At 44.8% G+C, this 17846-nt stretch overlaps 1 protein-coding gene across 2 annotated transcripts in view; it reads right to left on the bottom strand.

Annotated features, from left to right (window-relative positions):
• Nucleotides 1-15991, bottom strand: part of LOC124120406 (RYamide receptor-like) — a 72945-nt gene extending 56954 nt beyond the window's left edge. The window contains exon 1 of one of the 2 annotated variants that reach the window (XR_007219998.1): nucleotides 15583-15991. The gene's annotated coding sequence lies outside the window, so the exon portion shown is untranslated. The remainder of the gene's footprint in view (nucleotides 1-15582) is intronic. The other variant, XM_046483221.2, reaches the window with a different exon arrangement.
• Nucleotides 15992-17846: the final 1855 nt, after the last annotated feature.

Raw genomic sequence — 17846 nt, 5'->3', positions numbered from 1 at the left:
AGGAAAGTACTAAAAAAACCCCTAAATAAACCAAAAATACTACACCCATCCAAAAAAATTGACAGAATAATTACTAAACTACAAACAGGCCGCACCAAACTAAATAATCACCGTAAAATAGCTAATCTACACAGGAAACTGCCCACATTGCAAACAAGAAACACCAGAAGACGTACTCATTCACTGCACACACTACCAAACACACCGAACAACACTACTGACCACCCTAAATCTTAAAACCGGACTTACACTAGAATCAATCCTAAATCCATAGAATAAATTAGAAAAATTCAAAGCCTTAGGTTTATACCTAATTAAAACAGGACTAATTAGTCGCATTTAAACCCCAAATAAAATAATAAAACCAAAACTACCTTATCTAACAACCACCTAACACACACAGCTCCCTTAGTTCGTCCCCCACCCACTCTTGGCATTCTTTCCAAATCTCAAAATTTCAAAATTACTATATAAGCGACCCCTTAAGCCCCTAATTCATAGTCTTTTTATTGTTCAAATTACTGATAAAACATATTTTAACTTGTTCCTTCTAACCATATTTCCAAACAATTCCAAACCATTCAAAACCATTCCAAGTCATTCCAAACATTTCCAGTTTTAGATTGTTTGGAAAGATCGATCTTTCCAAGCTTTGGAAAGTTTGGAATGAGCGATCTTTCCAAAGCATTCCAACGTTCATTCCAAATTGGAATGGACGCTATTTGGTCTTGTGATACGTCCAGTCACCCGTAATACTCCAGGACATACGTCCAGTCACCTGTAATACTCCAGGACATACGTCCAGTCACCTGTAATACTCCAGGACATCCGTCTAGTCACCTGTTATACTCCAGGACACCAGCCCCCTGTAATACTCCAGGACATACGTCCAGTGATCGGTAATACTCCAGGACATCCGTCCAGTTACCTGTAATACACCTAGCCATACGTCCAGCGATCGGTAATACTCCAGGACATACGTCCCGTCACCTGTAATACTCCAGGACATCCATCCAGTCACCTGTAATACTCCGGGACATCCATCCAGTCACCTGTAATACTCCAGGACATACGTCCAGTCACCTGTAATACTCCAGGACATACGTCCAGTCACCTGTAATACTCCAGGACATACGTCCCGTCACCTGTAATACTCCAGGACATACATCCAGTCACCTGTAATACTCCAGGACATACATCCAGTCACCTGTAATACTCCAGGACATACGTCCAGTCACCTGTAATACTCCAGGACATACGTCCAGTCACCTGTAATACTCCGGGACATCCATCCAGTCACCTGTAATACTCCAGGACATACATCCAGTCACCTGTAATACTCCAGGACATACGTCCAGTCATCTGTAATACTCCAGGACATACGTCCAGTCACCTGTGATGCTCCAGGACATACGTCCAGTGACCGGAAATACTCCACGACATACGTCCAGTGACCGGAAATACTCCATGACATACGTCCAGTTGCCGGTAAGTCTCAAGGACATACATCCAGCCACCTGTAATATTCCAGGACATCCAGCCACCTGTAATATTCCAGTCACCTGTAATGATCACCTGTAATACTCCAGGACATACGTCCAGTCACCTGTCATACTCCAGGACATCCGTCCAGTGATCGGTAATACTTCAGGACATACCTCCAGTGACCTGTAATACTCAAGGACATACGTCCAGTCACCTGTAATACTCCAGGACATACGTCCAGCCACCTGTAATATTCCAGGACATCCACCCAGTCACATGTAATACTCCAGGACATCCACCCAGTCACCTGTAATAATCCAGTTCATGCGTCCAGTCACCTGTCATACTCCAGGACATCCGTCAAGTGATCGGTAATACTTCAGGACATACGTCCTGTTACCTGTTATACTCAAGGACATCAACCCGGTCATCTGTATTACTCCAGGACACCCATCCAAAACTTGCACTGCTCCAGGACATACGTCCAGTGACAGGTAATACTCCATGACATACGTCCAGTGACCGGATATACTCCATGACCTACGTTCAGTTGCCTGTTATGCTCCAGGACATACGTCCAGTGACCGGAAATACTCCAGGTCATACGTCCAGTGACAGGTAATACTCCATGACATACGTCCAGTGACCGGAAATACTCCATGACATACGTCCAGTTGCCGGTAAGACTCAAGGACATAAATCCAGCCACCTGTAATACTCCAGGACATCCACCCAGTTACCTGTAATACACCAAGCCATACGTCCAGCGATCGGAAATACTCCAGGACATACGTCCAGTGACAGGAAATACTCCACGACATACGTCCAGTGACCGGAAATACTCCATGACAAACGTCCTGTTACCGGTAAGACTCAAGGACATACATCCAGCCACATGTAATATTCCAGGACATCCACCCAGTCACTTATAATGATCGGTAATATTCCAGGACATGCGTCCAGTCACCTGTCATACTCCAGGACATACGTCCAGTGACCTGTAATATTCCAGGATATACGTCCAGTGACCGGTGATACTCCAGGACATCCGTCCAGTGACCGGGAATACTCCAGGACATCCGTCCAGTGACCGGGAATATTCCAGGATATACGTCCAGTGACCGGGAATATTCCAGGACATCCGTCCAGTGACCGGGAATACTCCAGGACATCCGTCCAGTGACCGGGAATACTCCAGGACATACGTCTAGTGACCTGTAATATTCCAGGATATACGTCCAGTGACCGGTAATACTCCACGACATACGTCCAGTCACCTGTAATACTCCATGACATCCGTCCAGTCACATGTAATACTCCAGGACATACGCCAAGTCACCTGTAATAATCCTGGACATCCACCCAGTCATCTGTAATTTTCCAGGACATGCATTCAGCCACCTGTATTACTCCAGGACATACGTCTAGTGACCGATAATACTCCAGGACATGTGTCCAGTCACCTGTAATACTCCAGGACATCAACCCGGTCATCTGTATTACCCCAGGACACCCATCCAAAACTTGCAATGCTCCAGGACATACGTCCAGTGACAAGTAATACTGGAGGACATGCGCCCAGTCACCTGTAATACTCCAGGACATACGTCCAGTCACCTGTAATACTCCATGACATCCACCCAGCCACCTGTAATACTCCAGGACATGCGTCCAGTCACCTGTAATAATCCAGGACATGCGTCCAGTCACCTGTAATACTCCAGGACATCCACCAAGTCACCTGTAATACTCCAGGACATCCACCCAGCCACCTGTTATACTCCAGGACATGCGTCCAGTCACCTGTAATAATCCAGGACATGCGTCCAGTCACCTGTAATACTCCAGGACATACGTCCAGTCACCTGTAATACTCCAGGGCCCACTTGCACAAAGCGATCTAAGCGCTAAGATGATCGTAACTCCCATACGTTAACATAGGCTTACAATAGTCGTAGCGCTAAGATCGCTTTGTGCAAGTGGGCCCAGGACATCCACCCAGTCACCTGTTATACCTCAGGACATCCACCCAGTCACCTGTAATACTCCAGGACATACGTCCAGTGACCTGTAATATTCCACGACATCCGTCCAGTGACCGGTAATACTCCGGGACATCCTTCCAGTGACAGGTAATACACCAGGACATCCACCCAGTCACCTGTAATACCCCAGGACATCCTCCCAATCACCTGTAATACCTCAGGACATCCACCCAGTCACCTGTAATACTCTAGGACATGCGTCCAGTCACCTGTAATACTCCAGGACATACGTCCAGTCATCTGTAATACTCCAGGACATGCGTCTAGTCACCTGTAATACTGCAGGACATGCGTCTATTCACCTGCAATACTCCAGGACATGTGTCAAGTCACCTGTAATACTCCAGTACATGCGTCTAGTCACCTGTAATACTCCAGTACATCCACCCAGCCACCTGTAATACTCAAGGACATGCGTCCAGTCACCTGTAATACTCCTGGACATACGTCCAGTCACTTGTAATACCTCAGGACATCCACCCAGTCACCTGTAATACTCAAGGACATGCGTCATGTCACCTGTAATACTCCAGGAGATCCACCCAGCCACCTGTAATACTCCAGGACATACGCATCTCTTTCATAAAGACAAAGCCCTGTATACTATGCTATTTGTACGGAAGTGTATATCTCACATAAACTCCTAGCGCTGGAGCCGATATATTTGCTGATATGTTGTTCGGGTGTGCATCTCTTACAAAAACTCCTAGCTGCAGCACGCATATCTGATGATATCCTGCAAGGATGTACATCTCTCACATAAACTCCTAGCTGCAGCCCACATATCTGATGATATCCTGCACGGATGTACATCTCTCACATAAACTCCTTGCTGCAGCCCACATATCTGATGATATCCTGCACGGATGTACATCTCTCACATAAACTCCTAGCTGCAGCCCACATATCTGATGATATCCTGCACGGATGTACAACTCTCACATAAACTCCTAGCTGCAGCCCACATATCTGATGATATCCTGCACGGATGTACAACTCTCACATAGACTAATTTTATAATATTTTGTCTCAGTTCCGAATTAATTACAAAATATAAACGATACAGGTGACCATTGAGTGCAGGTACCCTGACACACTAGGCGATTATTATCGCCCTTATATATCGGGATACCTCTATATACCAATGTCTGTGACATTAACGTGCATTAGTGGCGTGACGTCATAAAAATGTAACGCAGGACAAAGTTAACGGGGTTCTCATGTCGCCACTGTGGTTGACTCCAAGGACGGCAGGTACTGAGGACATATGAAACACGTCCAGTGGTATCGTACCGCCGCCCCAGGTTTCCACCGGTCTGAGTGACGTTAAAATGTTGTTCCACCTGACGTTGACTGTCACCGTTAGCCCAATACCAGGATATGACTCGATGTACGGTAACGTGCAATGTTACACGTGCTTATCTCCTGCTGTTCATGAAACAGCAAACAATGTGTTCATCTTGCACGTGCAGACAATGACAATTTGTTGCGTTCGGGAACTATTTTCTTGGGTCCATGAACACACGTCATTAATTCATAACATTTTTAATCAGGTTTACCTGCCCGTTTAATTCATCATTATTCGCAGATTGTTTCCAGTGATATTAAAACTGTTCTTTACCATTTAGTCGTAGGCGAATGAGAGTTGAATATTTTCATATTCTAGTTTGGAACAGAACGGCTCCAACTCAACCCTCCATATACATATACGCGATTGCAATAGCGTTAATATATTTTATGTTTCATAAAATTGGTTTTACACGGGAGCGAGTTTAGTATTTTATTTATTACTTGCCATTTATAACTTTTTGGGGATTATATTGTTGAGTATGAATAGGCTGACACCTACACGATCCACGGCATAGTCCAATTGAGTTTAACAGAATAATACTTCAAACACGTCAAAAGTTGAAACGTATGATTTAATACCATATACTCATATACTTTAACTTAGACTAACGAATGTCGTTGCGCTACAATACGATTGCCTTATGGAACGGGCCTTGCACCTCAAAGCTTACACTAACGTCACAATACCCGATGACGTAATTTGTGGAATGTTGTTGCAAGATCCATCGGCGAAACAATGCCATGTGACGTCAACCCAGCAACAAGGTTGCTGGGGTCATCAAGTGTGCATAAGCTCCTCTCAGTGATCTATCAACTCCACACGCAATGTCGTTGAACAAGCCAAGGGATGTTGAGAGCTTTCAATATTTGTTCGTGAAAAACGTGTTCCGAGAGTACATAAGCACGCGTTTTGGTATTAAACAATGTGTAATACAGCTGTATGTTTATTAAACGGGTGATCTCTTCACGGGCCAGTAATAAATTCTTATTCGCAGCTTGTTTCCAGTGATATTAAAACTGTTCATCACCATGTGGTCTTAGGCGACTGAAGGTTTGTACAGTTTCATGTTCTTGAACAGAACGGCTCCAACTCAAACCTCCATATACACATGGGTGATTTGCAATAGCGTTAAGTATATGTTCGTAGTGATCTCATTTAAAGGTCAACTGCACATACTCTCCTTGTCTGAAAGTTAGTCATCTACTGAAACTCAGACATTCATCAATGGAGGATATGGTGTGCAAATAAATCTGGAAAATAACTACTTGTAATGGAGATGTTTATCAATAGTGTTTAGTGAAGTCATGAGATGTGCTGTCTCCTGAACGCATACACCTCTAGCATTACAGTCATTTGCAAGATGCAGTTACATCTAGTCTAAGCTGTTACGACGTATTCAGAAAATGTCATCGTCTCAGTTTAGCTTCTATTTATCACATTGTACGCATTAAATGTCAATAAAAACAAAATTCTACTAGAATTCTACTAGAACAAACATTACTAGAAGTCTAAAACGTTCTTGATATCAGGTTCCTGGCATCATCGACGTCCGCCCACGGTGAAAACCTGATAGCTCGTTAGATGAATCTAGGCTCCTTTTTTTGAAAACAGATGTTTTATTGTTCTACAGTCGACAACTGTTATATCTCAGTGAACACTGATCTGTTGCTATCATGTTCGTGTAATAATCCTATGCGATATTTTCATGATCGTCAAATTGAAAATCCCCAGGTTTTGGTTTGAAGGAATTGACACGTGGATTGTAGCATGTGTATACTGGATATTTTGACAGGAAATGTAATGGTGACCCGACCTGCATCACTCACTCACAAAATGTGTTTCACGCGAAACCAAGACTTGTAATTAAGCATATAGTAAATACTCACTGTATACATCCGGAATACATATATTCATACATAATCCATTTTTAAACAGGTTACGTTTTTTTATAGTTAAGAATGTAACATTCATGGCCATATAACTCCCGCATCTTCGAAATTAGAAAACATTAATTTCCATGAATAGGCAATAAACTGCTGATTATGCAAAGCTGTTGAATTGATGCAGTTTTATAATGGAACATTTGCATTTATAATTCCCACTTCACTCACTTGGCGTCCTGACCGAAAGAACAGCTCATCAGATTTATTTGTTTCTGTAAATGATTAATTGATTCAACGTCAAGTCAATTTACAATCTTATTTGACTGACGTTTATTTGCCCGCTGTTTCAGTATTCATAAGAAACTGATGAAGAGCTCATTCCAGGCATTCAACTGATGAGGAGGTGCTGGCAACAGTACCGCATAGTCTCCAACACCATACATCACCCGCGACACCACTTAGAAACAGTTCACGCTCAATACAACTGTCAGATATATCAATATGAATAACATCCTCCCGGAAAAAAACGACGAAATTATGTTGTTTTGGAAATTCAAATTTAGTATAATTTAATTGTAAGCTGTGAATTAAGTTGATTTATCGACCATCGATGGAGGCCTACTGGACAGTGGTGTGTGGAGCACGATATGAAGAAGTGTGACAGTTCTATAGACCGATTGACGTGTGGGATCCTGCTATGATATCCGCCGTTTCTACAGCCCCACCAAGTACAAACCGCTTCAAGGATGAGCTGTCTATATGCTGTCTGTGTTCACTGAGGTTTATCGCATCACGGTGCGGGATGTGACATTGAAATGTGATAGTGCTGTCTTCAGTGCAGGGGATCAACATGCCACCGTCATGACGTGGTGATGTGGCGATGTGGTGATGGCGGGTATTGAAGCGGTCGTTCCAGTCAGAGCTCGGGGATATCGAGACTTTCACAAACATTCGTCACCACTCGCCCCTTTCCCTAACCTGCAAGAAGACTTGTTCCCCTATCGATGAATGTTATGTGCGAAAATACGACAAACCAATCAGAGTGCGCGTATGTTTTCAAGTTCTTCGACAAAGAATCCCTCAGAAATAAGTTTTGGTTTTACATATGTCTTGCATCTAAAAGTATACCCAAGGCATAGTTAAATGTGTAAAATCATACTTTTTAATTCCGCACGTCCCGATGTGCTTTAAATTGCATCTGAAACATATATAATATATGGGAAAACATCTGTGAACCATCACGCAACGAGTTGACAATTGCGCTAAGACGGAACCAGGTCGCAAAAATGGCCACGAGAGGGTCCCGAGTCGTTATTCGGCTTGTCCCGGAATAACAGGAGTTGGTCACGAATGTTTAACAAAGTCCCTGTCACTGTTCCGTGTGTCACATGAAGTTTAGCAAGTGGAGCATGTTCGCCTACAGGCAGAAACAATACGTCGACTAGACCTCCTTTAGAGGCAAACATACATCTGCCCTTGGGACAATGACTGAGCCGAGGCGAGATTCTGGTGGAACGATGGAGGTGATAGCCTTCTAAGCTTCTACTGATAATCCTTGATGCAAGAAGCGCGCAGTGAATGGTTTGGCAGCGCCAATATTCAAGTAAATTGATTGTATTGGGTTCTCTTCATGGAAGGTTTTGATGCCGATCTAAGCATGCCATAACTAATTTTGTCCTGAATAGTTTACGTGTTTCTTGCGGAGAGTGGACATTGATCTTGGGGATATAATATAACTCGATAACGCACCCCACTCCGATCGAGTGTTCCCCTCGCTTGCCCCGAGTCAACTACCATATGATAATCGTTATATGCGTAGCATGATGCGTTGACTGTGAATAAAAGGGCAATCGCTCATATATTTTGAATTACTAAAACCGATACTCATCGATCATTTCACATTAATGTTTTCTCCCGCATTGAAACTCGACAAAAGTAACATATATGGTCCCCATTCCGCCCGATGTGCCACGAGACATTCTCATCAAGTCTTTTATTCTCTGTGAAGACCATTCCCCCCGATGTGCCACGATACAAACTGACATTCTCATCAAGTCTTGTATTCTCTGTGAAGAGCTTTCCGCCCGATGTGCCGCGATACAAACTGACATTCTCATCAAGTCTTGTATTCTCTGTGAAGACCATTCCGCCCGATGTGCCGCGATACAAACTGACATTCTCATCAAGTCTTGTATTCTCTGTGAAGACCATTCCGCCCGATGTGCCGCGATACAAACTGACATTCTCATCAAGGCTTTTCTTTCGCGTGCCGGAAGCTATGATGATGCTAAAATAAAATTCTCCCCAAAAATTATTTATAAAAACTAATTATACTTCAGACAGTGTTTATCTTGAAACAAAATCAGGATCATAGTTTTAAATTCAAACTTTTAACTGGTTTTGTAGCTGTAGCTAAACAATATCTAATATCGATACACAATCCCAGCCCACCTACACACACACCCCACTCCCCCCCAAACCCCCCCCACCCCCCCCCCCCCGCCACACACACACACACACACACCCCACTCCTCCCCAAACCCACCCCAGCCCCCGCCGTACACACACACACACCCCACTCCTCCCCAAACCCACCCCAGCCCCCGCCACACACACACACACACACACACATGTGACACACATTTGCATGTTAGTGGGAAGTTTATGCGTCCTTAATATAAAAAAGGACGTGACGTTTTCCTTGGCGCGTCCTGAATACCGATCTAGAAAGAACCTAAAAAGCGGCTTCAGAATACACCGTGTTAAGGAGGACTGATGCCCAGAGTGTAATGGCCACAGCTGATGTATGACATGCTTGCAGTAATTGAACTTGCAGCTAGCCGGTACATGCCGTCATGCATCATAGCTCACCTTGCCGGTACATGCCGTCATGCATCATAGTTCACCTTGCTGGTACATGCCGTCATGCATCATAGTTCACCTTGCCGGTACATGCCGTCATGCATCATATCTCACCTTGCTGGTACATGCCGTCATGCATACTAGCTCAACTTGCTGGTACATGCCGTCATGCATAATAGCTCACCTTGCTGGTACATGTCGTCAAGCCTCATAGCCCACCTTGCTGGTACATGGCGTCAAGCCTCATAACTCATCTTGCTGGTACATGTCGTCAAGCCACACAGCTCACCTTGCTGGTACATGCCGTCATGCATCATATCTCATCTTGCTGGTACATGTCGTCAAGCCACACAGCTCACCTTGCTGGTACATGTCGTCAAGCCTCATAACTCATCTTGCTAGTACATGTCGTCAAGCCTCACAGCTCACCTTGCTAGTACATGTCGTCAAGCCTTAGCCCACCTTGCTAGTACATGTCGTCAAGCCTCATAACTCATCTTGCTAATACATGTCGTCAAGCCTCACAGCTCACCTTGCTGGTACATGGCGTCAAGCCTCGGCAGTGACCACAGAAAAAGAAGCAGCTCTACTGATTCGAATTACAATTTGTTGTTTCCGGTCCCGAGAAATACCAACAGACTTACGTGTGGACTACTGTATCTTCAAGATATTACCCTGCAGCACAGCGTTGACAGAGATATATATAGTGTGACCTGTAAGATATTTTTATTTGTTTGTTGTTTAACGCCGCACACATCGATATTCCAGAAATATAACGGTGGTTTGTAAATAATCCAGTCTGAACCAGACAATCCAGTGACTGACATTATGATCAGCGATCCACGGTATTGGGATACGATGACATGCATCAACCTATTCAGCGAGCCTGACCACCCGATCCCGTTTGTCGCCCCTAACGACAAGTATAGTCGCCTTTTTGGCAAGCATGGGTTGCTGTAGACCTATTCTACCCCGGATCTCCACGGGGACAAGCAGGGGTTGCTGGAGACCTATTCTACCCCGGATCTCCACGGGGACAAGCAGGGGTTGCTGGAGACCTATTCTACCCCGGATCTCCACGGGGACAAGCAGGGGTTGCTGGAGGCCTATTCTACCCCGGATCTTCACGGGGACAAGCAGGGGTTGCTGGAGACCTATTCTACCCCGGATCTTCACGGGGACAAGCAGGGGTTGCTGGAGACCTATTCTACCCCGGATCTCCACGGGTCTGTGGCATGTAAGAAAAGTATATGGGCTAAATATGGTCTATATAAGGTCTATATAAGGTCTATATATGTATGTATTCCTTAAAATTGTTCACACTCATGTTGTGTTCTGACTGAAACCATTGATTGTGCATATGTACAGAAATAATCATGGCGTTTCAGTATATATCTGCAGGTTGTCGAGCGCGTAGTATAACAGGTTGTTCAAGCTGCAGCCGTGAGGCACGAAGACGTTACCCCCCACTGCTGAAGGTCGCGCGCAGCTTCATTCATCTCCTTGTCAGACTTCATCCATCATCTCATGACGCTTTTTCTAATGCTCGTTATTAGCTACTGATACGCGGTGCGGCGTCCACGTGGAAAGAAATGAGAAGCTTGCTCCCTATTTCGTAAACTTTAGAACACCATAAAATAGAAAATTGCGAATAGGTAGACTGTTCCAAGGAGATTCAAATACCACAAGCAGTTGCTCCCTCCTCCCTCTGTGTATATCTTCCAGGTTATTTCACTCAGTAACGCGTGATCAAGTCACTGATTTAGAACACTGCGTTGTTCAACATTACAGAGAATGAAATATGACAACATTCACACTTCTTTGAAATCACAGCAGAAATACTCAACGTCTACGTTTGCTGTGCATCTTTGAATATCGACATGGCAAAAGAAAGTGGATTTTGTGATTCTTGGAACTTCTACAGAGTGTAAAACCAGGGATACCCATAACTATAAGGTTTTAGTAAAACCTATCTCATAATAAGATAAAATATACATATTTACATACTGATTGTAGTTTGCTTTGAACACTTAGTTACACATCATTTATCAGGAAATCTCGCTCGGTATATAATTATACCTCTGAAATCTTAATTACACTACAGCTTAGCCTATGAAATCCTACTTCCTATAAAGGTATACCTTGGAAATATTACCCATTTAGGTGTGCGTGTTGGGGGTGTTGGTGTTGGGGGTGTGGGGGTGGGGGGTGGGTGGGGTGGGGGGTCTGGGGGAAGGAGAGAGTATATACAACCGACCAAAAATAAGGTAACGAATGATGCGGATGCAGCTGTCGTTGAGGTGTACATTTACAATACCGAGTCGTTGTATATGAACACAACATCTATCACTTTTGCAACTGAGCTTAGCACGCGCTTAAAGTGACTTCGAGAGCATATTCCAGTGAACAGACAAAGTGGCGAATTGTGGGTTGTGGGGGGTAGAGGTATGGGGTGGACTTATCCCAAGTTTCCCGAATGTTTGGGGAACACGGGGGTTGGTGTTGCAATGTGACGGGGGCGTTGGAGGCCCTTAAAATCCAACACCTAGAGTAGGTCGTCACGTCAAAGATTCAAATAAGCTCCTAACGGGAAGGCGAATTTCAACGCCTACCGTTGAAAACCGGCTCCATGCAGCCCGTCTGAGAAAGCAAAGTGTGCCCCTAACAGCATACCATAGGCGGCAAAGAATGGGGTGGGCTAGGCAACACCACGGACGGGATGTACGCCATTGGCGTTACACCCTATATACAGGGGAATCAACGTTTTGGCAGAAACCGTTGTTGGCGACGTAGCGGCGAGCGGTATTCCGGGGCAACAATTCTTGACCATGATCGGTATAGAGGCGGTAGGGACATTGTGTGGGGGCGGTATCACACATGACACATGAACTGATTCGGTTATTGTGAATGGACATTTGACTGGCCAGCGATATGTGGACGAAATGTTGCGTCCTGTTGTTCTTCCATTCGCTAGAATGATCGGCATATATTTCTGACTGCAAAATGGCAATGCCAGACCATATCGTGCCCAGGTAGTCACCTATTATCTCCGATAGGAAGGTTGGCATTGGACGGGCCAGCTATGTCCCCTGCCATGTCCCCTGTCATGTCCCCTGCCATGTCCCCTGTCATGTCCCCTGCCATGTCCCCTGGCATGTCCCCTGTCATGTCCCCTGCCATGTCCCCTGTCATGTCCCCTGCCATGTCCCCTGTCATGTCCCCTGCCATGTCCCCTGCCATGTCCCCAACAGAGCATCTGTGGGATTTTCGCGGGACCCAGCACTCTCCAACGTGGCCCAGTTTGGGGTAGCTCTTCAGTCGGAGAGGCGGGCAATACCGAGCACAACCATACACAAGTTAATCAACAGTATGCCATCAATGTGTCCTGCCTGTGGACACACCAGATATTGATCTACACGCCCGAAATGATTTTGTTTAGACATTTTCACGTCCCGACATAAATCAATTTTGAAAGACATTTTAACGTCATGACACTGACACTATCATTTCGTCAGTTCCCTCTTTTGTCGTTTGTGCTGTTGCTCGACAATGTCAGAGCACATGTTTCGTCATTCGCCATTACTCAAACACCTCACACCACGTGTTTGTATGCAGCTATTACCCGACTCTCCCACAGCATGTACTATTGAACATCGCACTCTGCAGGGGTCGGAGTGTCCACACAGGCTCCCCCGACGCTAGCCCCGTCGTCTTCAGTGTCGACACGATCTTATCTAGATAATTGCAGTATGTGATTAAACCTTCAATTCCATTAGCAAGTCACGGTTCTCATTCAGAAATTTCGCTTGCGCCTAGACTGATAGGGCAAGGCGCACCTTCCGTCTCCCAGCAGAATCCCACGACTGGGACATACCATCGCTATAACAATGCACATCGGGGCAGTGTCAACTCTGGTAAATCTCTGTATCATCAGGTGGTATAGTAGAAAGTGTAGAACCAATGGAGAGAGATGTGGCTACTGGTACAGATACATTCACAGAATCAAGTCAATTCTGTGTTCACGGATCTATACAGAGTACATGTGCCACGTATCTCATTCCACCGACAGCAACAACACACAGAACACGTCCACTTCACAGCATCATGCACAACTCTGTGTTCACGGATCTATACAGAGTACATGTGCCACGTGTCTCATTCCACCGACAGCAACAACACACAGAACACGTCCACTTCACAGCATCATGCACAACTCTGTGTTCACGGATCTATACAGAGTACATGTGCCACGTGTCTCATTCCACCGACGGCAACAACACACAGAACACGTCCACTTCACAGCATCATGCACAACTCTGTGTTCACGGATCTATACAGAGTACATGTGCCTCATCCCTCCGACAGCAACAACACACAGAACACGTCCACTTCACAGCATCATGCACAACTCTGTGTTCACGGATCTATACAGAGTACATGTGCCACGTGTCTCGTCCCTCCGACAGCAACAACACACAGAACACGTCCACTTCACAGCATCATGCACAACTCTGTGTTCACGGATCTATACAGAGTACATGTGCCTCATCCCTCCGACAGCAACAACACACAGAACACGTCCACTTCACAGCATCATGCACAACTCTGTGTTCACGGATCTATACAGAGTACATGTGCCACGTGTCTCGTCCCTCCGACAGCAACAACACACAGAACACGTCCACTTCACAGCATCATGCACAACTCACGGTTACGCCATTCACTGAAACTGCCTTCTCCACATAAGGAATCAGGGCTCGAGCCCTCACAACATGTCACATCAAAACAAGTATATTCCTCTCAGGTGGGACACTGCCCCAGGCAAGTTTCAGTGTGCGAGTACAGGTTCATATTCTTATCTTTCTACCTGCTTTTCTTAGGTTTCCGAATACACTTGTATATTTCATAGCGAACATCTGTGATGAACACCTTAAGTATACATGTATTAGGAAACCTGGAAAGACAAGAACAAAGTTCTTCCTCCAATATGCATCATTTACATCCTAAGATGGAGTTACAACACCCCCCGATCTCCCCCGCCCTTACTCACCCACCCCGGGGATATCAGTGAAACATGTCGGACGAAGACCTGTGTCTTTCTCAATGATATGCGGGGCAAAAAGGAAGTATTCACTTGAAGATTGGATTTGACCAAAAAATACAAACGTCATCAAAACATAACCCGTCACTTGGGCGAGGTGGAACGACAGGTCAAGAGTTTTACCAACTAGGTTCTCCATGAATCCCCCCAACTATTACCCACAATGTAGATAGGTTATCAGACGAGGGAGTATTAAACATTATTTTGACCAATATTCATTGATGAATTTATAATAAATCATCTCATATATATGACAAATTGTGCCGCTCTGATAAGACAAGCTAAAATATTTCTCAGTATTGTAATGTTGAATTTGAATCATAACATTTGCTCGAAAAAGAGTTACGTATAAATAATTTTGATAGTGACCCACGCAGTATTTCAAGAATGGGTTCAATCGTAATATTCAAACTCGTATACACATGAAATATATAAATGAATATATGAGGTAGTGATGCCACAAAAAACATCAACATCGAATAACCATTTCTTATGTGTTTAATCTTTTGCCACCATCAAACATTATTTCGCTCGACTGGTGAGAAAGATATTAGCTAACTTTGAAGAGCAATATTCTGAACCATCTCATATCATCAACCTTTTTACATTTCAACTTTTCAACGTCAGTGCTAAATAATGCACCCTAACGTCTGTTAGTCATTCCACAACAACATCATAATATATCTACCAGTTTCAATTCCTATTTATGAGAACATTATCCTCATATTAAGAAACACATCAAATGGAAACAAACACAAATAAAGGTTACACCTGTTATATAAACTAGATATGCTTTAAGTACATACAGCTATCCCCTATATTGCTTTGTGTGAGATATATGTGGGTTCTCCCTACCTGGGTCACGTATCGCGGCTCCCCCGGGCTGCAGGATGGTACCCTGAGACTTGGCTCCGGCTCCAACACAACTCTCCCACAATCGGCATCAGCTGCCACACAAAGTTGACAACTTTCAACACAGGGGCTCCATATACTTCACAGCCCCTTCACTGGGAGGGGTAAAGTTCCGGAAATCTATCCAAGGTTTTACAGAATACTGGCAGTTAGGAGACGTGTATTTCAACCTTACACCCACAGCCTCGGCTAGCCGTGTGTCTGTGTGTCACTCACGGTATTCCTTGTGCTCCTTGCAACAGAACATCCGTGTTCTCCCTCGCTGTGACACCAATAACCGAAGCCAATCAAAGACAAGAACTATTGCCCGATGAGACGTGGGAAGCGGGGATTTGTCAGATCGAAGTGTAATGGTCTCTCGTGAGCGTTTCCGCCTTGTGTAGGTACCTTAAATATCTCCAGTAAGAGTTCTATGTCCACAGTAGCCAATAACAGAACGGCATCAAATAATCGTATCGACATCCGCTCATGCCTTAAACGTATTTGACTTCACTGCATTCAAACCATTTTCTCTCTCCGGAGTTTCACGGCGGAGGAGGTAGCACAGACCAGCTGGTGGTTTGGACGGACGAAATCTGTGCGGCTGATCTGTGGATATTCTCAGCTCGTGGCCGGGGGATAATTGATAGCTGCAGCGGGCACGTTTTGAAACAAAGCTTTAATTAAACATCGTGTACAATAACACCTCGCTAGATCGGACAATAGAACCTCGCTAGGCGTGGCAATTTGCTGTATAGAGTTGGGACTCACTCCACATGTCGCCCTGATTATGACTCTTGGTTTGTCCCCCCCGAAAAAACCCCAACAAAAACAAACAAAAAAACAAAAAAACGTGCTCAAGCAAGTGGCAAACGTCCCAGGCCTGCACCTGGTTCGCTTAAAATATCACGCAGTGATAATTAAATTGTTGTTAAACGCAGCGTTAAGGTATGCTCAGTCGCTCACTCACTTAGTCACTCACTCGCTCACTCACTCACTCCCTCGCTCACTCACTCACTCACTCACTCACTCACTCACTCACTCACTCACTCACTCACTCACTCACTCACTCACTCACTCACTCACTCACTCACTCACTAACTCACTCACTCACTCACTCACTCACTCACCTTGCCATGTTGTATTAAACAGTTGGCTTACAAGAAATAAAATGGAAATACGTGCTTCAACTCCATGAGTTCATGCGACATTCACAAACGTGATCAGTATTCAGAAATAGTCGTCGTAATTTCAGAAATTACGAAGTTTTATCCTCCGTCAAGTCACTTTAGATTAATGTAAACAACTTATAATTAGCTGGTAATTGCTTCACGCAATATGTGCACGCTTCTTGTAACCTTTCTGCAGTGAAATATATGTATGTCACATTAGGAGCCTGAGAGCAGGGGTGGCTGTCGCCATGTGTACACCAGTCACACGCAGATGACACTCGGTGACAATGTCATATAAGAAACCTAATTATCAGCTGTAGAATCTGCGATAAGTCAGAAAACACTACTGATTGCGTCCGTAAGACATGGGGACATGGTGATGGGATGGACTATGAACTGGTAGACAGGGAGTCATGGCGATGTGACGGACTATGTCCTGATAGACAGGAAGTCATGGCGATGTGACGGACTATGTCCTGATAGACAGGAAATCATGGTGATGTGACGGACTATGTCCTGATAGACAGGAAGTCATGGTGATGTGACGGACTATGTCCTGATAGACAGGAAATCATGGTGATGTGACGGACTATGTCCTGGTAGACAGGAAATCATGGTGATGTGACGGACTATGTCCTGATAGACAGGAAGTCATGGTGATGTGACGGACTATGTCCTAATAGACAGGAAGTCATGGTGATGTGATGGACTATGTCCTGATAGACAGGGAGTCATGGTGATGTGACGGACTATGAACTGGTAGACAGGAAGTCATGGCGATGTGACGGACTATGTCCTGATAGACAGGAAGTCATGGCGATGTGACGGAATATGTCCTGATAGACAGGAAGTGATGGTGATGTGATGGACTATGAACTGGTAGACAGGGAGTCATGGTGATGTGACGGACTATGTCCTGATAGACAGGAAGCCATGGCGATGGGATGGACTATGAACTGGTAGACAGGAAGTCATGGTGATGTGATGGACTATGAACTGGTAGAGTGGAAGTCATGGTGATGTGACGGACTATAAACTGGTAGACAGGGAGTCATG

The sequence above is a fragment of the Haliotis rufescens genome, unplaced genomic scaffold (assembly GCF_023055435.1).
Source record: "Haliotis rufescens isolate VD_foot unplaced genomic scaffold, xgHalRufe1.0.p SCAF_11, whole genome shotgun sequence".
NCBI classification, from domain to species: Eukaryota; Metazoa; Mollusca; class Gastropoda; order Lepetellida; family Haliotidae; genus Haliotis; species Haliotis rufescens.
This window is presented reverse-complemented; position numbering and strand designations above follow the sequence as displayed.